At 40.9% G+C, this 27,843-nt stretch overlaps 1 protein-coding gene across 5 annotated transcripts in view; it reads left to right on the forward strand.

Moving 5' to 3' along the window:
* The first annotated feature begins 1,088 nt into the window (after window positions 1-1,088).
* The window catches only part of ADAM22 (ADAM metallopeptidase domain 22), a 245,465-nt gene continuing 218,710 nt past the window's right edge, over window positions 1,089-27,843 (forward strand). For all 5 annotated transcript variants that reach the window (XM_088834611.1, XM_088834614.1, XM_088834612.1 and 2 more), the window contains exon 1: window positions 1,089-1,238. The gene's annotated coding sequence lies outside the window, so the exon portion shown is untranslated. The remainder of the gene's footprint in view (window positions 1,239-27,843) is intronic.

A 27,843-nucleotide genomic window follows, 5' to 3' on the forward strand; every position in this document is an offset into this window, starting at 1 on the left:
CCTTGCCAGGGATGACCTTTCTTTCTCTTGCCCTTTTCCTCCCTCCCATCTCCAGGCTGTAGATGACTCCGTGGTCACGAGGTCGCGACAGTCCGCGCCGTCGTGGAGACAGCAGGACGGGGAGAGAGAACTACATTTCCCAGCTGACTCTCGTGCGCGCGCCCCTGTTCCAGTGCGGGGGGCGATTGCAGCAGGCGCTCGCTCCCCGCCGAGCGCTCGTCGCCCGACGGAGCCTCTGCCAGGGGATGAGGTGGGAGGCGCTAGAAACCACTTAGCTACAGCCAACCGCCCAATGCAGCACTCGCTCGCTCCCCCCACCAGCGGAAGCGCCCGCGGAGCACAATGCAGCACTGAGGCAGCGCTGCGGTGGAGGCTGCAGCGTCTGGGTCGCCACAGCTCGGGTCGGGGCTGGGAGCGGGTGGCCCAGGCTAGCCCCGGGCGCGGGGCGCGCGGCGCGGGATCCGGACGCGGCTGCCCGGGCATGAGGAGCTGAGCATCTCGGGCGAGGCGGGAGGACGGCAGCACCATGCAGGCGGCGGCAGCGACGGCTGTGTCCGTGCCCTTCTTGCTGCTCTGCACCCTGGGGACCTGTCCCCCGGCGCGCTGCGGCCGGGCAGGTAAGTTCGCCGCCCTCTGTGGCTCTGGGACGTACCATTTTCCGGGCATCTTTGCAGCTCTTAAGCGCATGATAAAGGGGCATCCCTATTTCCCGAGTTAGCGGGGAGATTTTTTATTTAGAAGGGTGGTGACAAGTGAAGCAAAAATATATTGTGGGGGCGCGCGGATGCGTTAGGAGCTTTAGGTCAAATGCTTGTTTTTCTTCGGAAGTAGAAGAGGAATGCGGAGGATGGGAGAGGGGGCTTTGCTTTTGGGCCCCGATCTTGGATGTTCTCAGATGAGCTGGTCCAAGGCTTTGCGTCTGGTATCTCTGCGTCCTTCCTAGATGGGGTCTGGGAGGGAGGAGAGGTGGGATCTTCTCCGGGGAACCAGCGGACCGCAGGTTGGACGAGTGTCCATCAGGGTCATTATTTTCTCATTTTCTCCCTAATTCTTCCTTTCCCCCTTTCCTGCCTGGAGGAGACGCCTCGTTGACCGAGCTGGAGAGGAGGAACGAAAACCGCTTCCTGGAGCGCCAGAGCATCGTGCCACTCCGGCTCATCTACAGCTCCGGTGGAGAAGACGAAACTGGGCACGACGCGCTGGACACGCGGGTGCGGGGTGACCCCAGCAGCGGGCAGGTGAGAGGCGCGGTCCAGGGGGTGGTCCTACGCGCGGCCCGGCCCACTCCGACCCTACGTTTGCTCTCGGTTGCCCTGGAGATGCAGTGTCTTGGGTGAAAGCAGCGCAATTCTCTTGCGAGTCATATATGGCGCTCTCTGTGCAAAAGAAAGAAGAGAAAGGCGGACAAAAGCCCCAAAGAGTCACAGGCCAGGGGCTTTGCTCAAGAGGTGTTTGTACGGGATGCCTCCATGTGTGCGGCAACCTGAGTGAAGGGGACGAGACCCTCTCACCGCTGCCAAGCAAAAGCCATGTGTAGGCAAGAAGGGATTTAATATTTGAGCAGGATTTACATCATCATTGTTGTTGTGTGGTTGTTGTTGTTGTTTTAATTCTCAAAGAGAAAGCTTTGTGTGATTTAAGCCAAGACTGGTACTGTAGGAAAATTGGAAAAACAAGCGTAGACATCCCTACCTAAACTTAAACCTTAAAATTAAGCTGAACTACAAGGTTCTCAACTCTCTCAATTTGTGAACATTGGAGATGGACCCATTCATCTCCACCTTACAAAAAAGACATCCCCTTGTCCCCTTTCTTTATTGGTAGCAGTCCTCTTGGTGTAATTAAGGCAGTGTGGCTTTGGGGGCATTTATAAAGTATGTTTTTAAATAAAAATCTAACTACTGTTTACCATATTTAGGTCAATATCACACATTCACAGACATGCTTGAAAATTCTTTTTTGAACTTACTGTTTAATCTAAGTAAATATTTTGGGGCTCTGTAAGCATTTTTTTTTATTTACATGTATCAACCTGGCAACCAGTTCATCCACCTGTAAGTGCATATTAAGATAGAACATGTTCATGTAGTTGAAAATTTTGCACACTTCACTAAAGAAGGCTGAATATTTTTACATGTCTAAATATATTCCTAATATTCTAAGATGTGTCTTGATGTGATAATCATAGTAATTTATTATAAGTGTAAAATATGTAAAAATAGAAAAATGCTCCTTATTTGTAGCCAAGTACTTAATTTTGTTAAAATCTTAACATGATAGAAATTAATTTAAAGTGCTATAGTAATATTCTTCAATTAGATTATTATAATAGCATATTTAATATGTCAAGTTTTAGTGAAGGATACCATCATTGAATTAATGTTTGGTAAATACCTTTTCCATTATAATTTGTTTCCGTAGTAAACCTGAAGAAGCATAAGACACTGTTAGAATTACTTCTGTAGAGGAATATTCTCACACTCATTTGCAACTTTATTACAAAAAATTTCGAACACACAAACACAAGAGTAGACAGACTATTATAATGAACTCTGAGCTTCAGCAGTTAGCAACTCATAGCCAATCTCATTTTATATACATCCTATTTTCTTTTCCTTTCTGTATTATTTTGAAAATTTCATAAAAAAATTTAACTATGCACCTCTAAAAGACAAGGATTCTTTAGAAAATGTAATCATGATATTATCATAGCTGCTGCTGCTGCTGCTGCTAAGTCACTTCAGTCGTGTCCGACTCTGTGTGACCCCATAGACGGAAGCCCAGTTTATAAAAATACTAATTGCAGTTTATAAACATTATCTGGATCCTGGTTCAAACAAACTTAAATATATATAAAAATATATTTTATGTATTCATATATAATGTGTCAATGTATTATATATGAATACATAAAATATATTTTTATATATATTTAAGTTTGTTTGACGGAGAAGGCAATGGCAAGCCACTCCAGTACTCTTGCCTAGAAAATCCCATGGATGGAGGAGCCTGGTAGGCTGCAGTCCGTGGGGTCGCTAAGGGTTGGACACGACTGAGCAACTTCACTTTCACACATTGGAGAAGGAAATGGCAACCCACTCCAGTGTTCTTGCCTGGAGAATCCCAGGGAAGGGGGAGCCTGGTGGGCTTCCGTCTATGGGGTCACACAGAGTTGGACACGACTGAAGTGACTTAGTAGTAGTAGTAGTAAGTTTGTTTGAACCAGGATCCAGATAATGTTTATAAACTGCAATTAGTATTTTTATAAACTGCATGGTTTCCCTCATCCTTTTTCTTCCTTTTTTATTTATTTTTTATTTCCCTCATCCTTTTTCTTCCTTTTTTCCATACAACTTATTCATTGAAGATATGGAGTCTCTCGTCCAGTAGAGTCTTCCACAAGTCAAATTTTTGCTGATATAGACATTGCTTTAAAACAAATCACAGTGCTTTAAAACAAATCAGAGAGGAAGAAAGTAGAGATGGAGAAAAAGAAAACTGCAGGATTGAACTTGGAGGCTCCTGGACCCTCTGCCTCATGCTGGTTATGTCTTTAGGTACCCTCTGCCCTTCTCTGTGTCGGTGAAAGACTGCTATTCTCGGACAACAGGCCAGTCCTCCTTTTTCTCCCCATTTCTGGAATACCACTTTTGTGGGGGTATTTTTGGTTCATAGATCTCTCCACTTGGGGCAGAAGGTACCTGGGGCCTGTGCAGCTTCTGTGTCCTACAAGGATAAACCTCACATTTGAGAAGAATGACCATGACCACCAAATACCCTCACTCTTGGAGAGGTGTGAATTAATTGGTAGGATTTAGCTTAAACAACTGGAGAAGGCAATGGCAACCCACTCCAGTACTCTTGCCTGGAAAATCCAATGGATGGAGGAGCCTGGTAGGCTGCAGTCCATGGGGTCTCGAAGAGTCGGACACGACTGAGCGACTTCACTTTCACTTTTCACTTTACTTTCACTTTTCACTTTCATGCATTGGAGAAAGAAATGGCAACCCACTCCAGTGTTCTTGCCTGGAGAATCCCAGGGGTGGGGGAGTCTGGTGGGCTGCCGTCTATGGGGTCGCAAAGAGTCAGACACGACTGAAGTGACTTCGCAGCAGCAGCAGCAGCTTAAACAACAGCATGACTAGTTTATTCATTCAAGTCAGAAATGAGAGTGAAGACACTGTCTTGTCATCAACGTAATTATGACAAGCAGTTATCTCCATGCTGGCACCTGGTGAGGTACAAATAGTGCATGTGGTTGGGTGCTGGGTCATCTGGGGAGCTACAGCAGTTTATTGTGTTCCTCAGCTACAGTTAATAATCACTGACTAGTAGGGCTGAATCTGGCAGAGTTGTAAAGACTTAGTTGCCATATGCCAACACTTCCTCCAGTTAGGAAACTAAGGAGTGGTCCTGCAATGTGTCATTTCTTATTTCATTGAGAACTGTTCGTTGAATCCAAAAACATAAGTTAATTATGTATGGACCTTGTTATTTCTTTGGTGATTAAATGGATGTAATTTGTACTCATAAATATGTTTAGCAACTTCCTTTCTAATAATAAAATTAGGATGCTTTCTATCAGCTCACAAAGGTATATACTGATTTGTTTATTTAAAAGATGTTTGTATACTTGAGTTCATGCTGTATACCTTTTTTTTTTTGTAAGACCCTGGGGATTTAGAGGTAAAAGAGGCAGTTCTAGCCTTTAAGGAGTTTACAGACAAATAGGAAGATGAATGAATAGATAGGTAGTTACACTGTGTCCTTGTGTGTGATTGTCTGGAGGTGATCACAGAGAGATGTAGAAGCAGAGAAGACAGTACTTAACCTAGCTGAGCAGTCAGGGTGCGTTCTTAAGGGGAGGCACTATCTGAACTGTGTTTTGAGGGTTGGTAAGAACTGACCAAATTATAGGGAAGGGTGGTCATATCAAACGAAGGGTCAGCAGGTACATGGACATGTGAAATCAGACACATTTTTGACCGCAAATAGTTAAGATTTAAGGGACAGAAGAAACAAACCAGAAAATAGATACTGCAACACTTTCATGACTTGCTGAGGAATTTGGGCTTCTCCTGAAGGCAGTTTAAGGATTTCAGTAAGTAGAGTTACCGACCTACGTATAGGTAACCTACTAGAGTTACCTATACCATCATGGTATAACCCTAATTGTTAGAAATGAATAATGTTAATTTCAAAGGCTGAGTGAATGTGGTTGTTCACTTTAATACATTGTTCAATGCCAATTCACATACTCATTAAGCTTCATAAGAACTTAGTTACTAAGCATACTTAGCTGCTTAGTATAAATGAGTTAATATTTATGTAGCACTTAGAACAGTTCTGCATGTTCTACAAGCACTATATGAGTTTTGTTAAGTAACATTAACTCCCTTAGGCTGCTTGAGTACTATTTAGAAATTTTATGACATCACTTTAATGCAAAATGGTCCCCTAATTACCAGAATTTAACACTTTGCCAGAAATAAGTTACCAATTACTCAAGTTTACAGAACTAAGTGGAATCTTAATGATTATAAAGATGAAAGAAATCTTATAGGTCATCTAACCTAATTGAAGAATCAGTTCTTACCTGGTAAGATAGAGTCATTGATCTAGAATAAGGAAACCAGCAATGTTTTACTTAATGTTTGAGAAAGCTCACCAGAACTATGATGGTATAAAACACCTTAATTTTACTTTTACTGTGTCCTTACTTCAGTTTTCATCCCAAAATGGGACTGCATATTTAATATTTTTGGAAATTTTATTTTAGTTCTGTGGAAATACTGGCAATTTAATAGGTGTGAAATAATTCTGTTGGTATAAGTCCATATCTGTATGGCCAGTTACTTGAATGTATACTTTTATTTTCATCCTGAATCAGATGACTGACCCATACTGAAAGCTTATTGTGCCATAAAGTTCTCGAAATGGTAGTCAAAGGAACTGTATTTGATCGTGGGTAACCTTGCTCTCCTCAAGATTGTTTTCCTGATCTGAAGTAATTTCAGTTCTATAAAAGAACACACAGAACTGGAATATTCAAAGTATGCAGTCTTCCTTTCATCTGACTCAGAATTACTTGTGCTGAAAAAATTGTATGTTGCAGATAATAGGATAAAACCTATTTTAATAGAACACCCATATAGGCAAGCTATCACCTATGGAGTCCTGCTATTGGTTTGAAACTGATGGTCATGTAATTGCTATTATAAAGAGCAAGCACCTTCCTGGTTACTCTTTTTTTTTTGCAAGCCAAGCATGATAGATTTAGCGTAGCATCAAAAATAGGTTATTTGGTGGTTTGTTTTGCTGTGTGGTCATCCCATACATTTTCAATAATTTGTTTGGCAGCCGGTAATTGCTTTTGCTACAAGTAGCAGAATTTCTTTTTATCAGAAGTCTTTGTCAGTGAATAGACAGGCTACTTGTTTTCTGTCTCATTCCCTGGAAAGGGTTTGAAAGCCTCTCAAGTAGTCAAGTGTCGAGAACATAGATCTACCATTTATTATAGTTTTGATAATCAGTAATGAATGGGGAAATGCAAGATGGACACAGGATGGCAAGAGATAGCTGTGCATTGTTTTTATGAACATAATTATCTATATGCCTAAGCATGAATGAGCTGCACCAAAAATTGGGTTGTTTCACTTGGGAACACTGCGTCAGCATGACCGTCCATTGTCTGCAGTACTGCTTGCCTGGAGAAAAAGGGCTCCTAGGAATTACAGCTTTAGAAATATTTTGCAAGTATAGGACAAACATCTTTTTTTCCCTTAATGTGCATTTGTTAAACCTAAATAGCTCAATATTGATAAAACTGTGCAACCAGTCAAAAATTTGTTTCACTGTGATAAACAGAAAGGAGACATTCCCCAGCACATTTTTATTTTCCAACCAACCTTCTCTTACAATTACATAATTAAAAGAAAATAAAAATTTTAAATTATAGGAGTATTCTTACATCTTGTTTTCAGTCTATGAGATCCCAATTTGTATTTTATTTCTTTTGGGAATCTTTGAAATTCTGCCCAATGGTTTCACCATGCACAAAAGAATGTTGTCTTTCATCACTTCCTTATAGCTACACATGGAAAACTGTGACCAACTCTAAGAGCTTATGGGATGATAAAAATTGTCCTTAAGTTTTATTTGCTTTCTCTTATTTTAATGAATGCCAAGTGTTCTGTCATTTTTAATGATGAAAGCCTCTTCTAAAAGTACATGGAAGAAGGCCTGCTTTCTTGTCACATAGAGTTAGTAGTACTCTTTAACTCCAGTGGGGTCCAGATATTGCCACATCACCATTAAGGATTATGGATAAACCCCAAAGGGAAAAAGGATATTATTAAAGAGTGTGGGAGGATGCAAGAAAAGGAAGACACCTTGAGATGAATGGTGAGAAGAAGGAAGGAAAGAGAAATCAGGAAGAGATAAATACTTATACAGTGTTGTCATGTTACAGAATACACTAAAATATTTAATAATATTTAATAAATGGTAACGTATGTGGCTACTTTTTATGTGCCAAACAGTTTTCTGAATACTTGTGACCTATACAGCTCATTGCATCCTCACAGGAATCATGTGACAGGTAATATTTAACTGCAAAATTACGAAGCTGGTAGGTAGCTGAGAGGGTGTTTGAACGCAGTCTCTTCAGTTCCAGTGCACTGCCTGTGTGCTGAAGCACTGTGCTAAACTGGCCTTTGTGCAGGAGGTCATCAACATTTCCTTAGATATCATTCAGTGGCGCTGGGGTCAAAGATTTCTTACATCCGTTCCCCTGGAGCTATATATTTCTTGCAGCACTTGAACATATCTTTAAGAAGTTGTATAGTAGTGAAGAAACTAAAATAGAAGAAATGATTCATTTCTACTACCTTGAGAATGAGAATGGAATATATAAAGATATTTAACATTTAAAAGGTGAACAACACCTCTCAAAGGATGTGTGTTTTGTTTTCAAACTGGATGTGCACATTGATCTAATCTTTCTTTGTAAATCAAAGATTTCAGTATTCAATCATCAATACTAAAATTATATATGCTCTTTTGTGGTCTAAGCTTTATAAAGCAGAAGCATGAAATGCTCAATAGAAATCCATATTTGTGTGTACTTTTTCAAATGAAAAGATATAAAATATCTTTCGTGTCTTCATAGAGCAAATAGCTCCAGAGTCCCAAATGTCAAAGCATTCAGGTCAAAGAGATACATAATCAATAATAACCAAAATAATAGCTTCTGTGAACATCTAGCTGGATATGTTCACTTAGGTAATAAAAGCATTAGAAAACAAATACTGGGAGAAAGAGTTGGAAAATAAGAATTAATATTACTATTTATGTCAGGCACTGTGCTGAGTGATTTACATGTGTTATCTCTCACATGTATGAGGTAGGCATGATTATACCCATTTTATAGATGAGGAAACTGAGCTTAAGGGAGCTAATTAATCAGCCCAAGGTTATACAACTGATAAGTAGTAGAACTGGGTTAAAAATTCTAAAAGAAAATGTTAAAGATTAACATAAAATAACCCTTTTGTAATCTTTGCTTCTTATATAATATGTGGTTACCCATTTATCTACGAGTTGCAACAAATATAACATTTCTTGAAAACTCTTGAACTCATCTTCTATCTATCTGATTTCCTACCTGATCTCCTACCCTACCCTGATCTCCTCCCTTGCTAACTTCATTTAGGGGTGACTTGATGTCATGTTTAGGACTTGTTTTAGTTTTTCATTTCTAGAAATGGTTACAATTTCTACTTCTACCTCAGATTTTTTTTTAAACATTTAAAACATTTATTTTGACCATGTTGTGAGGCACAGGATCCTAGTTCCCCAACCAGAGATTGAATCCATTCCCCTTGCAGTGGAAGCCTGGAGTCCCAACCACTGGACCACCAGGGAAATCCTACCTTAGATATTTTTAACCGCAAGGAAATATCTGCATGTGCATCTGAATAGCTGCAGAGAATATCTGCACTCTGAGTACTTATTGGACTTTTATCTGTCAGAAATTCATGTAACAGAAGCTATTTATGGAGAATTATCATCTGTTCCTTTGTAGGGCACTGGCCTCACCTCCAGAGATTCTAGGGTAGGAGTTGCTTTTTTTTTTTTTTTGAAGTCTCCAGGGGATTCCAGTGTGCACCCAGGGCTGAGGAGCTCTTTATATTCTCAAGATTTAAGTTATTTTTTCATAAATCTCTTTGGATTTCAGTTGGTCACAAGGGAGCTTGGTTTTTGAATTGGTATCAGCAGGAGATCTGAGTTCGATCCCTGGGTCGGGAAGATCCCCTGGAGAAGGGAATGGCGATCTACTCCAGTGTTCTGGCCTGCAGAATTCCATGGACAGAGGAGCCTGGTGGGCTACAGTCCATTGGTTGCAAAGAGTTGGACATGACTGAGCAGCTAATACCTTCTCAGTCACTCCTCTGACCACTTCAATCACTTCCCCAGATTTTTCTAAAGGGTAATTTGAAGGAATCTTGTAAGACATATTCCTGCAAAACCAGTTACATGATTTCACTGAAGTCATGGAGGACATTAAGCATGGTTTCTCATCAGGACCAAGAGGAGAGATTTGTCTTATACTTTTGTTTCCTTCCTTAATGTGGATGCCAAAAGTTTCCAGGAGAGTTGTACTCTCTTTCAGAGAAGAAGTCTTAGCATGAGTTTTAATAGTAGCTGCATTCCTAGATCATTGTCCTGTTCCTGCTCATCATCCCCATTTCAATACAAAAGTCATCTGAAGTCCTCTTGACTGGTGGTAACTTAACAACCTGGGGATTCATATCTGTCCACATTTTCAAGTGCATGTTAGATTTATTTATTTATTTTTTTTATAGTTTTTTTTTTGGAGGCTAATTATTTTACAATATTATATTGCTTGGTTTTGCCATACATTGACATGAATCTGCCCCGGGTGTACATGAGTTCCCCCTCCTGAACCTCCCTCCCACCTCCCTCCTCCCTTCGTCCTCCCTCTGGGTCATCCCCGCACACCAGCCCTGAGCATCCTCCAACATGCATCGACCCTGAACTGGCAATTCACTTCACATATGATAATACACATGTTTCAATGCCATTCTCCCAAATCATCCCACCCTCACCCTCTCCCACAGAGTCCCAAAGACTGTTCTACACATCTGTGTCTCTTTTGCTGTCTCGTATACAGGGTTATCATTTGCATCTTTCTAAATTCCATATATATGCGTTAGTATACTGTATTGGTGTTTTTCTTTCTGGCTTACTTCACTCTGTATAGTAGGCTCCAGTTTCATCCACCTCATTAGAACTGATTCAAATGCATTCTTTTCAATGGCTGAGTAATACTCCATTGTGTATATGTACCAAAGCTTTCTTATCCATTCGTCTGCAGATGGACATCTAGGTTGCTTCCATGTCCTGGCTATTATAAACATTGCTGCAATGAACATTGGAGTATATGTGTCTCTTTCAATTCTGGTTTCCTCGGTGTGTATGCCCAGGAGTGCGATTGAAGTAAATATTAGGCTTTAAAAATGTGATCTGAAGAGGTTTCATTTGTTCACTTTTTAAAAGTAGTCCTATTCCACTCCCCTCCTTGTCACCAGTACTCTTTTTTCTTTCCTAGCACTTGACATTCCTTTTAACAATTGACTTGTTTATTGTCTTTCTTTCACTATGCCATCATCGAAATGTAAAAGACACAAGAATAGTGATCTTGTCTGTTTGGTCACCACACATCTTCACTGCCTAGAGCAGTGACTGGTACAGAGTGGATGCTTAATAAATATTTATTGAATTAATGAGTTTTCTTTCGCCCCTGGTTTTCTCATCCACTTGAAAATTTTTTCTTATAATTATCCACATAAAACAAGCTGAATTCTTTTTTGGAATACAGTTGTGTTCCAGGTGAATAAATGAATGAACAATTTTTTGTGTTTTCAAATATTGAATGTACAGCTCCTTTGATAATTATAACTATTTGACACAGAAATGGAGTTTAAAATGCTGTATTTCAAGAAATATGAAGACATCATATAGAAAAACTGTTTTTAAAGTTCTAGGTGTCCTTCTTCATTTTACCTTTTAAGTTGCTTTTAAGACAGAAATCTGTTTTCCTCAGAGCAGACTATTATATATAAATTTATTTTGAAAATAAAATTTAAAATGTAGTACTATGATCCACAAATATCAGCAGTTCTAAAGCTGGACAGAAAAGGAAAAAGTTTAATCCCTCATTCCCTCTGCCCCACCCTGTCTCACCATTTGTTGTCTGTATTGAAGGGATGTTTCAGAATTATATTTGTCTGTAAGGGTCTGTGCTTAGTTGCTCAGTCATGTCCAACTATTTGTGACCCTATGAACTGTAGCTCACCAGGCTCCTCTGTCCATGGGATTTTTCGGGCAAGAATACTGGAGTGGATTGCCATTACCTTCAACATTTTTCTTCTCCTTTTTAAAAATTAATTTTGTATCAGGTGATTTTAGCAGTTAGCAATAGTTGCCCCTTTGCTGCATTGTTTGTTTTGTCCCAGGTGAAAGAACATTAGATGACTCTTTGAAGATGGGAAATCAATGATACTTTCCTGAAACTCTGCCTCAAGAGCTCACATTTTACAAGTCGTTTTAAAATTTTCTATGTAAGGAAGTAGAATGGGTGGACAGTTCTTTTCAACCACTTATTCTGATTGGCATGGACTTATGTCTCTAGCTTTCCCCTCTGGTTGGTCAATTTCTATTCTTATATACTTTTTTTTTTTTTTAGTTTGCCTGTTAAGCAGGCTTGTTTGCGAGAAATTGAGGTCAGGATGTTAGTATCAGGCTGGTACACACCAATTGCTATACCTGATCAGAGCTTAAGCTCTGGGATCAATGGTTTTTCTTTCTTTGGATTAGATTAGCAAGATGCTGCAGAGGGAAATGCCACTTCACAGACCTGATGTCCATGAATTCCCTCATGGGTTTTTAGTGCCTGTGGAAATATCCTGTCAGGATTCTGGCCTAGAACCTACCTATGGATCCATAGCAGTCAAGGTTATGCAGGGCATTATCGATCTAGGAAAGGCTAGAGTAGGAGATGGCAACCCACTCCAGTGTTCTTGCTTGGAGAATCCCAGGGACAGGGGAGCCTGGTGGGCTGCCGTCTATGGGGTCACACAGAGTCAGACACGACTGAAGTGACTTAGCAGAGTGCTTGACGGAGAAGGCAATGGCACCCCACTCCAGTACTCTTGCCTGGAAAATCCCATGGATGGAGGAGCCTGGTAGGCTGCAGTCCACGGGGTCTCGAAGAGTCGGACACAACTGAGCGACTTCACTTTCACTTTTCACTTTCATGCATTGGAGAAGGAAATGGCAACCCACTCCAGTGTTCTTACCTGGAGAATCCCAGGGACGGGGAGCCTGGTGGGCTTCCGTCTATGGGGTAGCACAGAGTCGGACACAACTGAAGTGACTTAGCAGCAGAGTAGGTGAAATTGGCAGAAGAGTGATCTTGAGGGATCAGAACGTGGACAGGAACAGACTATGGGTATAAGGGTGGTGGAAGGTGAGTTTCAGGAATATAAACAATATCAGATCTAGAGAGAAGATACTGGGTCCACTGTGCCAGCTCAGTCCAATATCCTCCTTGCTCAACTAGAGAAAGAACCTGACGGAGTCTGAAGCACTTTCTAAGGTTTTAATCTTAGCCCACGAGGTTTCAGTGGTTGGCTCCACTCTTATGTTTTAAAAGAGAAACTTGTGTTTTTCAGTCAGACTTGCTCTGATGACCCCCGAGATTGTTTCCATGCCCCCGTGAGCATGTTTGGTTCAGGGGGAAGAGCTGCTTTCTCCTCCTCCCTCTTTTTCCCCCTTCACTCCTCTCCCCACTCCTTCCTCCTCTTCTCTTCCCCATTAATGTAATTCAGACTGCAGATTGTGCCTCTCCTGGGTCAGAGATGATACTTACATAAAGATTGATTTCCTAACTCATGTAAGAGTTGATGCTCTGAAAAATCATATTTAGTTTGTGCGAAAGGAGCAATGGGCTAATTTTACACACACTTGGTATGCGTTCAAAATGTATGTTAATAATAGAAAAATCTTGTTAGTGGAAGTTTGGAAGTTTTGTTCCTCTTGAGATGGATAATTTTGGTGTCAGTCTCCATTTTCTATAAATACTGCATCATTTTCACGATTAGTTTGGTATCACCTGCAGTTTAGCAATAGTTTAGGAATACTTTGATGTGCTTCTGAAGAAAACTTTAGGAAAGTGTTTAATAAGAAGAATGGGAAGTTTTTTGTTTTTTTACAGATGCATTTACAAATTTACCATTGTGCTAAATAATCAAGCCATTTCTTAGGAAGAGTTTTATTGACTATGATAGGAACTTAAACATCATTGAAGACCATGGAAGTTTTGATTCAGGATCACAAAATTGTTCTTACATTTTAAGATCTTATATAGCTTCAGTTCAGTTCAGCCGCTCAGTCATGTCCGACTCCTTGCAACCCCATGAATCACAGCACGCCAGGCCTCCCTGTCCATCACCAACTCCCAGAGTTCACTCAAACTCATGTCCATCGAGTCGGTGATGCCATCCAGCCATCTCATTCTCTGTCGTCCCTGTCTCCTCCCACCCCCAGTCCCTCCCAGCATCAGACTCTTTTCCAGTGAGTCAACTCGTTGCATGAGGTGGCCAAAGTATTGGAGTTTCAGCTTCAGCATCAGTCCTTCCAATGAACACCCAGGATTGATCTTCTTTAGAATGGACTGGTTGGATCTCCTTGCAATCCAACGGACTCTCAAGAGTCCCTTCCAGCACCACAGTTCAAAAGCATCAATTCTTCGGCGATCAGCTTTCTTCACAGTCCAACTCTCTCCATACATGACCACGGGAAAAACCATAGCTTTGACTAGGCGGACCTTGGTTGGCAAAGTAATGTCTCTGCTTTTTAATATGCTATCTAGGTTGGTCATAACTTTCCTTCCAAGGAGTAAGCGTCTTTTAATTTCCTGGTTGCAATCAGCATCTGCAGTGATTTTGGAGCCCCCCAAAATAAAGTCTAACACCGTTTCCACTGTTTCCCCATACAGCTTGGTTAGTTATAAATAGTACATTCCTATTTTTCAAACTGATTTCCTCATAAAAGTACCTGAAAGCTTATACAGATATTGATTGATAAGAAGGTGAGCAAAATTCAAGTTGTATTCATTGCTGTCACCCAAGTTGAAGCCATTTCTGACTGGATGAGTGACTAGAGATGAGGGTATTTCAAACCATGGTGTATGGTAACTTTTGCTGGTTCTTAGTGTCCTCCAGAGTGAAAACAAGGAAGAAAAATATTGTTGCTGCAATACTATGATTTTTCATTTCGTTTAGTTTCTCAGGTAAGTTTACCATGATGGCCTTAGAGTTCTTAATGATCTTGCATGGACAGTATTCTCTCATAATTAATGAAGGGAGAGTACTAGTCATTCAAACTTAACCAACTTAATATGAAATCTACTTGAGGTCATTGATTAATATGTTATCCAGGACGTTATTTTAAGTGTTTTGATTATGAAATCATGAATTTTGCAGTTGTCCTCAGGTGATGGGATAAGAATTATTTCAATTTAATTGTCGGAAAAGCATGGTGTTCATTGGAAGGACTGATGCTAAAGCTGAAACTCCAAAACTTTGGCCACCTCATGCGAAGAGTTGACTCACTGGAAAAGACTCTGATGCTAGGAGAGATTGGGGGCAGGAGGAGAAGGGTACGACAGAGAATGAGATGGCTGGATGGCATCACCGACTCGATGAACATGAGTTTGCATGAACTCCGGGAGTTGGTGATGGACAGGGAGGCCTGGTGTGCTGTGATTCAGGGTGTCGCAAAGAGTCGGACATGACTGAGCGACTGAACTGAACTGAACTGAAGGCATGTACGCTCATCTGCATTTTTATTTCTTCCCAGTGTTGAGCTCAGAGCTTTGTATGTAGCAAGTGCTCAACAGGCAAATGAGAACTGGATTTATTGCCATGAGGTAGAGAGTCTATTCCTTTCTTATGCCTCCAGACCCTTGTTGTTATAGTAGGTTTTCCCTGGTCGATTCTTTCTTTCCTTTCCTCTCATTTTTTTTTTCCCTTACTCAGCTCTTGGTGCAGGCTCTGTCACATTCCCATTGCCTCTTTCCATTTGTCATTTTTCTGCGAACAGAGTCTTGCTCTGTTCACTTTTCCTGTGACCCTTGGTTTATTTTGTATCCTCCCCCCACTTTCTTTCTGTCAAGTGCCTCGTTTTCTCTTAGCAACTGAAGTAAAAACAAGCCTCTGAAAGGTTATTTATATTCAGTGTTGGGAATCATCCCTGTTGCTTGTTGCTGTACTGACTTATTTTGGGATTTTCAAAATGTGTTATAGTTCAGCAAGCTTCCCACTCTACTACTTACCTTTAAGTTTGTTTCTTATCTGGTTTTTCCTTTTGTTTCTTTTGTTTCCCTTAAGCTTTCCCTCAATCATTTTCTCCCTTGGGTGTGGATTGCATGGAGTATCACTTCTGCTCTTTGCTGTTGGAATAGTCACCTTCCAAAACTCAATCTCCTGGTTCTCACTGCTCATAATCCCGTGAACTTAAACTCTGAGTTATGTGCCTGGTCCACCCTCCATGCTTGCTGAACGGTTATTTCTTGAAGTCTTCCAGAGGTTGACTGCTCCATTGCTGCAGGATTATGATGCCGAATTGTGCAATGATGATGGAGAAGGCAATGGCACCCCACTCCAGTACTCTTGTCTGGAAAATCCCACGGACAGAGGAGCCTGGTAGGCTGCAGTCCATGGGGTCGCTAAGAGTCGGGCACGACTGAGCTACTTCACTTTAACTTTTCACTTTCATGCATTGGAAAAAGAAATGGCAACCCACTCCAGTATTCTTGCCTGGAGAATCCCAGGGACAGAGGAGCCTTGTGGGCTGCCATCTATGGGGTCGCGCAGAGTTGAACATGACTGAAGGGACTTAGCAGCAGCAATGATGAAGCTCTTTAACAGGTATCCTGAAAGTTCAGCTTGCCTCACAGGCTTGGCATAAAATTATAGGAATTTTGTGTGTGTTGGTGCAGGGTATTGGAGTACTGGTCATTTGGGTGTGTTAATATAAGGTCCATGCGTACTTAGTCTCTTCAGTCATGTTTGACTCTTTGCACCCCATGGACTGTAGCCTGCCAGGCCTCTCTGTCCATGGGATTCTTCAGGCAGGGATACTGGAGTAGGTTTCCATGCCCTCCTCCAGTGAATCTTCTCAAGCCAGGGATAGAACCTATGTCTCCTATATCTCCTGCATTGGCAGGTGGATTCTTTACCACTAGTGCCATGTAGGAAGACTTGTCCTCGTGAGATGGACCTAATGCTGGGCTGGAACTTTGTCATTTGTGGTCACTATTATTTGTTCACTGCTTAACACTGCTTGATGGATAGTTGGTGCTCAGCAAATATTTATGATCTGCCTTTGTTTCAGTTTCATAGATGCAGAAAAAGAGTTCTGATGTGACTGTTTATGTGACTGATTTTATGTACTTCTGATGTATTTCCAACCATCAGAGTATTTCTTTATTTTGGATTGTTAAAATCTTTTGTTGGGAGGGTTTTGAGAGGACTACGGGCCTCCTTCCACATTTATACCTTTATCTCTGACCTCTTTCTTCCTCTTCCCTCGACAGTCTTTTTCCTCCCTCCATTTATTTGGCCGCAATAGTTCTTAATTGTGGCATGAAGGATCTTTTGTTGTGGCATGTGGGATCTAGTTCCCTGACCAGGGATCAAGCCTGGGCCCCCTGCCTTAGGAGCACAGTTTTAACCACTGGACCATCAGGGAAGTCCCCCAGTACATTCTTGTCTGCCTGGCTTATCAGAGTCCCCCTGTATATGTAGAACGCCCAGGTTCTGGGAGGATCCCATTACTGTGAGAGTCTGAGCTGCAGTAGCTGTCCCTTCTGTTTCACAAGTGAGATCAGGTTTATTAGGAAAGGCAGGGCCTTGAGAATAAGCAGAAAGAAGGCTAGAGAAAGTGGCAGGAACTCGGACAGTAATGGGCAGGCTGATATTCTACCATATAAAGCAGCCTTGTTGTCTCTCAGCTGCTTTAATCACTGTGACAAACTCATTCATGTCATTTTCTAAGCCCTGTCTCTCCCAACACAAATAAATCCGAGCTATTTAACTTTTGTGTGTGACTTTGTTCATCAGATTGCCATTTGCTGCCTGGAGCTGCATTTTCTTCAAGACAGTGATGTCTGTCTTCAGGGAAAGTGACATATAGTATTTTTGATAGTTTTAAACTCATATGACATATTTAGCTAAGGAGTTTTCATGATATTTGTTCGTGAAGTATTGAATTTATTTTTCTTGGAACCAAGGACAACATCCTCTTTTTTTCTCCCTATAGCTAAGCCTCCAATAATTTCTTAGCTAATATTTTGTTTTATTTTTAACAAATCTTTACCTCCTTATTGTGGACTAACAAATTAACAAAACATATTTACTTTGTCTTTTAAACGGTAGATACTACTCTTTTGGTAACTGTTACTCCATGAAATCTACAGGCTCTAAAAGATCTGCACATTTGATTTAAATCAGAAAAAAACACTACTGAAGAATAACCACTTTGGAATAAGTAGAGACCTAGGGAGGGATGGTACTCTGAGATGCTTTCAAGCATTAATATCTTAGTGTGAATGAAAGATTGATCTGAAAGTAGATTTATGATCAGAAAAGAAAGTAAGGGCTTGTGTTGGTGAGGGGTCCCACATTAAAATGTTAAGATTGAGAAGTGCTAGTCACTCAGTTGTAGCCAACTTCTTGCGACCCCTGGACTGTAGCCAGGCACCTCTGTCCATGGGATTCTCCAGGCAAGAATACTGGAGTGGGTTGTCATTTCCTCCTCCAGGGGATCTTCCTGACCCAGGGATTGAACCCTGGTCTCCTGCATTGCAGGCAGATTCTCTACTATCTGAACCACCAGAGAAGCCCAAGATCAAGAAGCTGGCCCACAAAATAAACTTTTCAACAGTTTTCACGACTTCAGCTGATCTAGTATAATCTCAGGAACAAAATGACTCATATTTGAATTATATATTTATAAGACCATTATTCAAACATAATTTGCATACCATAGAATTCACCCATTTAACAACAATGTACAATTCAGAGTTTCTTAGAATACTCAAACAAATATGCAGGCATCACCATAATCAATCTTAAACATCACCTCAGAATGAAATAGTTTCACCACCTCATACACATTTGCCAAACTCCCACCCTGCTTACCTCCACCCCAAGCCCTAGGCAACCACTAGTATACTTTCTGTCTTTATAGCTTTGCCTGTTCTATGCATTTCAAATAAATGGAGTCATACACTATCTGGTTTTTTGTTACTGAGCATAATGATTTCATGGGGTCGCAAAGAGTCAGACGTGACTGAGCGACTGAACTGAATTGAACTGAATGATTTCAAGGTTTATCCATGTTGTAACATGTGTTATACCTCATTCCTTTTTATTGATGAATAACATTCCATTATTTATCCATTCATTTTGAGGGAGATTTGGCTTGTTTCCACTTTGGGGAAATTATGCATAATACTGATATGAACATTTGTGTTGATGTTTTTATATCAATATGTGAAAACAAGACATGCACCAAAGATCAATACAAGTGTGTTGTGACACACGCAGTGCATGCTTTTCATTCTACTCTGTTCTTTGTCATTTTCTAAAAAGTCCTGGCTGTGGTGCACTAAAGTGATTAATCCTCTAATGGGTCAGATCTGACCCACAGTTTGAAAAACTGTCCTGCAGAGCCCTGACAGTGGAGCCCAGTGGTACCTCTGAGGCAACTCTGGTTAAGGCTTTACAGATGGAGTCCTGTGCCTCCTGGCAGCTTCCAGCTCCTTATTTTTGTTTCTTGTAGTTTTCCTGGCAACAGTATTAAAGACATATCTATGGTTATATTACTCACCCCTGAGCTGTTATGTGTGGCACCAATGAAAACTGATGAATATAAAATACGGCATATGAAAATTTCTTCAAAACAACTTTTGTTACTTTTTAAAAAATTTGAAAATCTTAAAATCTTATGTCTTATAATAGTTTAAACATATTTTAAAAAGTAGATAGAATAATGTGAGAAACACTTTTGTACTTACCACCCAGGGTCAAGAACATTTAGTAGTTTGGTTTTTTTTTGAGATATAAACGTTGCAGAGGCAGGTGATACCGTTCCTTCCCAGAGGAATTATCTTGCAGTTAGTGGGCATCTTTTCTGGCTTTGTTTTCATACTATATAAACATTTACTCATAAACAGTATATGTATATTACTAGTTTGTATTTTTAAATGTATATATTTCAGTTCAGTTCAGTCGCTCAGTCATGTCTGACTCTCCGCGACCCCATGAATCACAGCACGCCAGGCCTCCCTGTCCATCACCAGCTCCTGGAGTTCACTCAAACTCATGTCCGCAGAGTCGGTGATGCCATCCTGCCATCTCATTCTCGGTCGTTCCCTTCTCCTCCTGCCCCCAACCTTTCCCAGAATCAGACTCTTTTCCAGTGAGTCAACTCGCCGCATGAGGTGGCCAAAGTATTGCAGTTTCAGCTTTAGCATCAGTCCTTCCAATGAACACCTAGGATCAATCTCCCTTAGAATGGACTGGTTGGATCTCCTTGCGGTACAAGGGACTCTCAAGAGTCTTCTCCAGCACCACAGTTCAAAAGTATCAATTCTTCGGTGATCAGCTTTCTTCACAGTCCAACTCTCACATCCATACATGACCACGGGAAAAACCATATCATATCATACATATCCTTTTGCCACTTCTCAACTTTGATTTTTAATCTCTTGACCACAGGTAAAATAATTCACTTCTTTGTATTACTATCTTTCTTTCCATTTTTTTTAAGCCTACCCTAATTTATGTATTTATTGTCCTATTAATGCCATTTATAGATTGACCTTGATTTGTTGATGGTATAAGTAGTGTCTGCCATTGAAACATACATGTGCGTGTGTTTCTGCAGAGCATACATTTAGAAGTGAAATTGTTGGTTCTTAGGGTTTGTCATTCTTGACGTCTGCATATATAGACAAATCTCACAGTGATATACCAATTTATACTCTATCTGCCATGCATGAGAATTTCTGTGTATCCCCATCTTTATCATTTGGAATCAGAAGACTTTAAAATTTCTAACAGTATTATGGGTGTTGCTGCTGCTGCTGCTAAGTCGCTTCAGTCGTGTCCAACTCTGTGCGACCCCATAGAGCCCACCAGGCTCCCCCGTCCCTGGGATTCTCCAGGCAAGAACACTGGAGTGGGTTGCCATTTCCTTCTCCAAAGCATGAAAGTAAAAAGTGAAAGTGAAGTTGCTCAGTTGTGTCCGACTCTTAGCGACACCATGGACTGCAGCCCACCGGGCTCCTCCATCCATGGGATTCTCCAGGCAAGAGTACTGGAGTCGGGTGCCATTGCCTTTTCCATTATGGGTGTTAAATAGTGTCTTAATTACTTTGCTTTCCATTTTCCTGATGACTCATGAGGTAACGCCTTTGGTAACCTGTATTTTTTCCTTTGAGTGGCCTATTCATATGCTTTCCCCATTTTTCAAGTGTCTTTCCTACTGATTGATAGGCATTTTAAGTATGTTATGGATTTTTTCCTATTATTGGTTATCTCTGTTGCAGACACTTTAAATATTGGGTCTTATCTATTCATTCTCATGGTATCTTTTGTTGTAATAGATTAAAAAAATTTTTCTTGATATTACCCATGTCAATTATTTTTTTCATGATTGTGTTGTGTAATACTATACTACTGCAGAATCTACTAGAGTTTCAGAATAAATCTTCAATTTTAGTAAGATAGCTCCCTGATAAACCATTTTCTTCTAAGAAAGTATTATAGGATAGAGATTGAGTTAGAGAATGTGGAATTAAGTACATGGATTCAAAGCCCACCTTTGCCATTGGCTGCACTTAACTTCTCTAATCCTGAGTTTTTACATTGATAAAATAAGGATAAGAATAGCACCCACATCATATGTTGTGAGGTTTAAGGAGGTAATATGCATAAAGGTTGTAGCTAAGCATTTGGCATATAGTGAGAGCTGGTAGCTCAGCAGGTGAAGAATCCACCTGCAATGCAGGTGACTCCAGTTGGATTCCTGGGTCACCGGAAGATCCCCTGGAGAAGGGATAGGCTACACACCTCAGTATTTTGGGGCTTCCCTGCTCAGTCGGTAAAGAATTAGCCCACAATGTGGGAGACCTGGGTTCGATCCCTGAGTTGGGAAGGTCACCTGGAGGAGGGCATGGAAACCCACTCCAGGATTCTTGCCTGGAGAATCCCCATGGACAGAGGAGCTTGGTGGGCTGCAGTCCATGGGTTCACAAAGAGTCAGACACGACTAAACACAGTACAGCAAAGCACAAGAACTGTATACATAGCTTTGCTGGTAGCTCAGCAGTAAAAAAATCTGCCCTGGGGAGATTCAAGTTCAATCCCTGGGTCAGAAAGATCCCCTGGAGGAGAAAATGGTGACCTACTCCAGTATTCTTGCCAGGAGAATCCCATGGACAGAGGAGCCTGGCAGGCTACAGTTCATAGGGTTGCAAAAGAGTCAGACACGACTGAATAACTGAACACAACACAGCAACAAGGGCTCCACACATGTTAGCTGTCTCTCTTTTTTTTTAGCTCCCATAATAATCATTTCTTGGTGCAAATAACTGCCCCATTTCTTGGGTGCACAAATCACTGGATTTCTTCGTTTTCACAAGAGCTGTGATTTGTTCTTCAAATCTTCTTTGTGATTTGTCATCAAACCTTCCAGGAAGTGGAACAGTTTGGACCCTCATGCTAATTCTGGGTACCAACTCTGATCTCACTGCACTTTTTTTTTTTTTCCGCCAGGACTTTAACAAACCGAGTTAACATTGCCCTCTTTCTCCTCCCACATAATAATGGTTAAACATCCAGTGTAATTTGTTTTCTTACAATAAAATGAGTAACAAAGCAGCTCCATTGCTTTGGTACTAGAAGCATCTCTGCATTTGCTGAACCCTCATGGTTCTGCCTGCAATCTCGGAGACCTGGGTTTGATCCCTGGGTTGGAAAGATATCTTAGAGAAGGGATTGGCTACCCACCCCTGTATTCTGGCCTGGAGATTGTATAGTCCATGGAGTCATGGGAAATAGATGGAAAAACAGTGGAAACAGTGTCAGACTTTATTTTTTTGGGCTCCAGAATCACTGCATATGCTGATTGCAGCCATGAAATTAAAAGACGCTTACTCCTTGGAAGGAAAGTTATGACCAACCTTGATAATATATTAAAAAGCAGAGACATTACTTTGCCAACAAAGGTCCGTCTAGTCAAGGCTATGGTTTTTCCCGTGGTCATGTATGGATGTGAGAGTTGGACTGTGAAGAAAGCTGATCACCGAAGAATTGATACTTTTGAACTGTGGTGTTGGAGAAGACTCTTGAGAGTCCCTTGTACCGCACGGAGATCCAACCAGTCCATTCTAAGGGAGATTGATCCTGGGTGTTCATTGGAAGGACTGATGCTAAAGCTGAAACTGCAATACTCTGGCCACCTCATGCGGCGAGTTGACTCACTGGAAAAGAGTCTGATGCTGGGAAAGGCTGGGGGCAGGAGGAGAAGGGAACGACCGAGAATGAGATGGCAGGATGGCATCACCGACTCTGTGGACATGAGTTTGAGTGAACTCCAGGAGTTGGTGATGGACAGGGAGGCTTGGCGTGCTGTGACTCATGGGGTCGCGGAGAGTCGGACATGACTGAGCAACTGAACTGAACTGAACTGAACTGGAGTTGCAAAGGTTCGGACATGACTGAGTGACTTTCACTTTCACTTTCAGTAGTCTATATCCTCATTGGGCTGCTCCCTGCTGGGAGTTGAGGGAAAGTAGGGAGATCACGACTTGAGATTAACAGGCAGCGAGATAAAGGTTGGACCAGAGTTCCCAAGCTAGGCTGAGTGTTGGAATCTGTATTTTTAACTTTAGTAGGAAATAAGGTGCTCCATTTTAATAGCTTGTTTTATTATTTTAAAAACATGTTTTATCTGAAGAACTTCAAAAGGCAAAAATCTAAGAGGACAGACAGTTGAAGAAGAAAGGGCTCCCCAGAATTTTATAAAAGGTAGCAGTTGCTATGAGAAAGACCATACCTTTCCTGCATTTGAAATATGTTTATGGCCACAATCTTGGTTTTCAACATAGTGCTTTATTAACAGCCTATTGAAATATAATTTATGTACCATAAAATTCACCCTTTGAAAGTGTACATTCAGTGGGGTCTTTTTATAAAGTTTTTTTTTAATGTGGATCATTTTAAAATGAATTTGTCACAGTATTGCTCCTGTTTTAGTTTCTTGGCCTTGAGGCATGTGGAATCTTAACTCCTTGACCAGGGATTGAAACTGCACACCCTGCATGGGAAGGGGAAGTCTTCACCACCAGACAGCCAGAGATGTCCCCAATCAGTGGTTTTTAATACAGCTTTTAATGAACCTTTTAGTCATTCTCAGTTCTCAGTTTTCCCTTTCTCTTCTGTCTTTCTATTTTTTGTCTTTCTGTTGTTTCCGGTCCCTTTGTAAAGCGGTCATAATCATCATCTCCTTTTCTCAGCTTCTTCTTGAGCTGACTCGGCCCAGCATTAGATGTGGCCTTCAGCTCCATGAAAGAACTTCCATTATCTTGCAGTGGATTCCCATATTTAGTAAATATTTTAACACTTAATCAATCAACCATGTGTTTCTGAATTTCCAACAGTTTTCAACAGTCTTTCCAAAATCTGTTATTCCGAAGTTAATTGTTTGTGTTATTTCTCTTTCTCAGGAAATAACTGGGTCAGAAGAAGCCCGTATGCTTCCCTTTCAGCATCATGTGCTCCCTGCAGAAAGCGCTCGGCAAAGAGCAACTCTCAGGGCAGATATTATCGTTGCTGGTGATGTTAGTGGTGTGTGTACGTATGTGTGTGTATATCTGTCTGGAGAGGCTTCATGGAGTCGCCCATCTCTGTTGGGCCACTGGGTCTGTTTTAGTTCTCACATTTCACTGAATGAGAGAAAAATCTACACTGTCTCTGCACCTCTGGCCCTTGTGCAGTTGGGTATTTTAGTTATGTTAGAGCTATTAATCATGCCTTTTTATAGCTCCTGTTCTCTGCAGCGTGTTTTCACTAGAACTAGAGATTCTTGATTTCTCTTTTCCTTGTTCTATCTTTGAATAATGAGGGAGCTGAGAAGACTGCAAATATTTAATAGACTTAGATTCTGTTCCTTTTCTTATAAAGTTTAAACTTGCCAGCTTTGCAATTGAAACTTTTCCATTGCTTCCTTCATTTTTCAGATTAAGGCTCCATAATTGTTTTGGGCAATATTAACATTGTGTGTGTGTGTGTGTGTGTATGCACACACATGCATGTGTGTGATGGAACTATTTCCTGTGATTTCATTTGTGAGCTGACATTTTAAAAATTTATTCCCTGAATATTTATTTAGGGCCTACTATAGGAAAGCATTATCTGGCTTTTGGGGATATATAAATGAATTTAAAATAACCAAATTTGTTTCTTCATGGGACTTATGTTCTAGTAGACAGGCAAAACCATAATAAATGATAAATTATTTAGTATAGCAGGAGGTGATAAGTAGAATGAAAAACAAAATAAAAAAGTACAGCATTGTAATGGATATTGGGAGTGCCTACCAGGGGTGTGGGGAACATAGATTTTAATTTTCAGTAGGATGATCCGATAGATCTCAGAAAGAAGGTGACATTGGGAAAAGCTTGAAGGAAGTGGTAAGTGAACCAGGCTCTTCTGAGAAAGAGCATTTCAGTAGGAGAGAACAGCTGGTACAGTCACCCTGAAGCTAGAGCATGTCTATCAACTATGAGTAACAAGACTACTCCAGAGAAGATGGGTGATGGAAGATCTCAGTTAAAACTGTACTGGGGGAAATATTTTTAAATATCCATATCTCTGGCAATATTTTCCATTTCATTCTATGTTCTCTCCAAAGAAGACCACACAAATTTTCACTATAGTATCTGAATGTAATCAGTTCCCCACCCCCAATACAATGCACTTGGATTCTTTGCAAGACAGTATTACTTTAGGTTGGTAGGTAGGTAGGTAGGTTTAGTCATTCAGTCATGTCTGACACTCTCAACGGCATGGATTGTAGCCTGCAAGGCTCCTCTGTCCATGAGATTTCCCAAGCAAAAATAGTGGAGTGAGTTGCCATTTCCTTCTCCTGGGGAATCTTCCCAACGTGGGGATTGAACCAGCGTCTCCTGCATTGTTGGCAGATTCTTTACCGACTGAGCCAGCAGGAAGCCCAAGTATTACTTCGGTGAACTTAAATGTACTTCCCTTTTATATTTATACTTGCATAGCTATGGATCACTCTGTAGGATGTTTTACCCTGTGTAGTTGGTAGATATTTTTAGTGCTAGCCTGCTATAAAGCCTACAAAGTAGCAGATAGTTTCTGCTGTGCCTAACAGAGGAGAGGCATACTTTCAAGTCATTTTTGAACATATCCTGTTTCACAAAGGGAGGAAACAGGTCTAAATTGCATTAAGAGAGTTCTGTTAGCTATTGAAGAGGAAAAAGATAATTCAGCATTGAGAAAAACTACAATTAAAGGTTGTCTCAAAAAATGTACAAAATAGTCTCCACAATCATTTTCTCAAGATGGTTTTGAGTAGATGTTTGTTTCTTTCTCAGGTGAGAAATGAATCACATAACTCACTGAGGTTCCCTAAAACTCAAAGTTTCATCCTTCTCCCTATAAACTACAGATAATGCATATTGCAAGCCATGTAGCCAAATGGCTACAAATGCACCATAAAATGTTGGTTGAATAAAACGAGCACAAGGTCCCAGGTAAGAAATTTTTAAGGAGAATCAATAGAGAGCATATGCTGTTAAAGCTTTTACCCTGTATAACAGTGATGGTGCTTACAAGCTACTAGAGAACCAAATAAAGAATCCAATAAAATGATTGGTTTGTCTAACCATATGAAAGCGACCCTTATTAGGGTGATATTTCTGAGAACTATTTTCCATTTGCAAAATGAAAAGTAATTCAAAACTTGCAAAATAATGTTTATTAATCTTATTGTCAGATAAGTGTTGTCAGAATTATTTTGAATTTGTAAGTGAGCATGTGTCATGTGCCACGGGAGGTACTAAGTGTTGGGAATACATAGGCAGTTGGTCCAGAGTTGAGAGTGGAGGGTAGTATAGCTGTGGGGCATGGACCTCAAGAGAGAGGAGCAGAGGAACTGTCATCTGGAAGTGACTGGAGGGAAGCAATAATTCTAGGGAATTCCTTGGTGGTCCAGTGATTAAGACTCAGGGCTTTCACAGCAGTGGCCCAGGTTCAATTCCTGCTGGGGGAGATGAGATCTGGGAGGATGTACAGCCAAAAAGATAAAAAAACCTGACTCTGGATGTAACACAGAATTCTCTCTCTCTCTCTCTCTCACACACACACACACACACTCAAATTTCACATACACACACACTCAGACTTGTGCTGCTGATGCGGTGTAATAATAAATAGCTTAGAAGGATCTAGACTTTCTGTGTACTTCTCAGGCATCCACCTTCTCAGCAATCTTCAGAAGATGATGCTACTGTTCCCATCTACTAAATGGAGAAACTGAGGCACAGGGAGTTAAATGACTTGCCCAAGATAGTTCAGTTTGGGAAGGGGTGGAGGGAGGCTTTGAAACAGGAAATTTGGCTCTAGAATTGGGAGTCTAAGCCTCTATCCTCTGCCACTTTTTGTAAATAACTGCTTACAGTTTTAAAAGAGAGGGAAAACTCTTTAGGACAAAAGAGCTTGGTTCTGAATTATGTTACTGCCTTGTACAATAGTAACATGTTTTACTAGACAATAAAAATCTGTAGATAGGGGTTGTATCTTTCTCAGAGTCTGTTGTGGTTCACACCTAGGGATTGAGAATGTGATGGTGGTTATGGAGGTCGTGAAACCTGCCAGGAAGGCCAGAGAAGGACAAAAAGGTTGACTTGGTGGCAGCGTGCTGAGGATGCTGTACTAGGGAACATTTTGATCAGGAGGCTTTGCCAGGAGGCAGCTTCCCAGAAACTCAGTGGGGATAGTTCACAGGGACGACCTACGCTTCTCAGAAGTAAAGAAATTCTCCCAGGGTATCATTTAATAAATTAACTGAAAAGTGAACTGTGTGTGTTACTTCAAGGTATGCATTTGCTTCAGAGCAACAAGAAGTTTAAAAAGAAAACAACACAAAACCATTATAAAGGGAACAGAAAGAAAGGCTGTGCCCAGCCCTTTTCCTTTGTAAAAGAGAACTGGGATATCTTGCAGAAATCCTTTCTTTAACCCAGCATGTCAGTTGCACAGAGGCCTCGTTAAACTGCTGTAATTTGCCCTCAATAGAGGCAACAACTACAGAGTTTGGTTTATTCAGCTTTATGTCAAAACATATCAACAGCATAGAAACCTGGGTCATGTATGGAACACTGAAAACAGTTGAGTGCCCCTGCATGCTTGCTCTTTTGTTAAGGCTGAGTGAGAGTTGAAGCAGAGGAAGATATGTTTAGATAGCTGTAAACAAGGTCAATCTAGTCAAGGCTATGGTTTTTCCCGTGATCATGTATGGATGTGAGAGTTGGACTGTGAAGAAAGCTGATCGCCAAAGAATTGATGCTTTTGAAGTGTGGTGCTGGAGAAGACTCTTGAGAGTCCCTTGGACTGCAAGGAGATCCAACCAGTCCATTCTAAAGGAGATCAATCCTGG

The sequence above is a fragment of the Moschus berezovskii genome, chromosome 3 (assembly GCF_049115385.1).
Source record: "Moschus berezovskii isolate FMDL1 chromosome 3, NW_MosBer_1.0, whole genome shotgun sequence".
NCBI classification, from domain to species: domain Eukaryota; kingdom Metazoa; phylum Chordata; class Mammalia; order Artiodactyla; family Moschidae; genus Moschus; species Moschus berezovskii.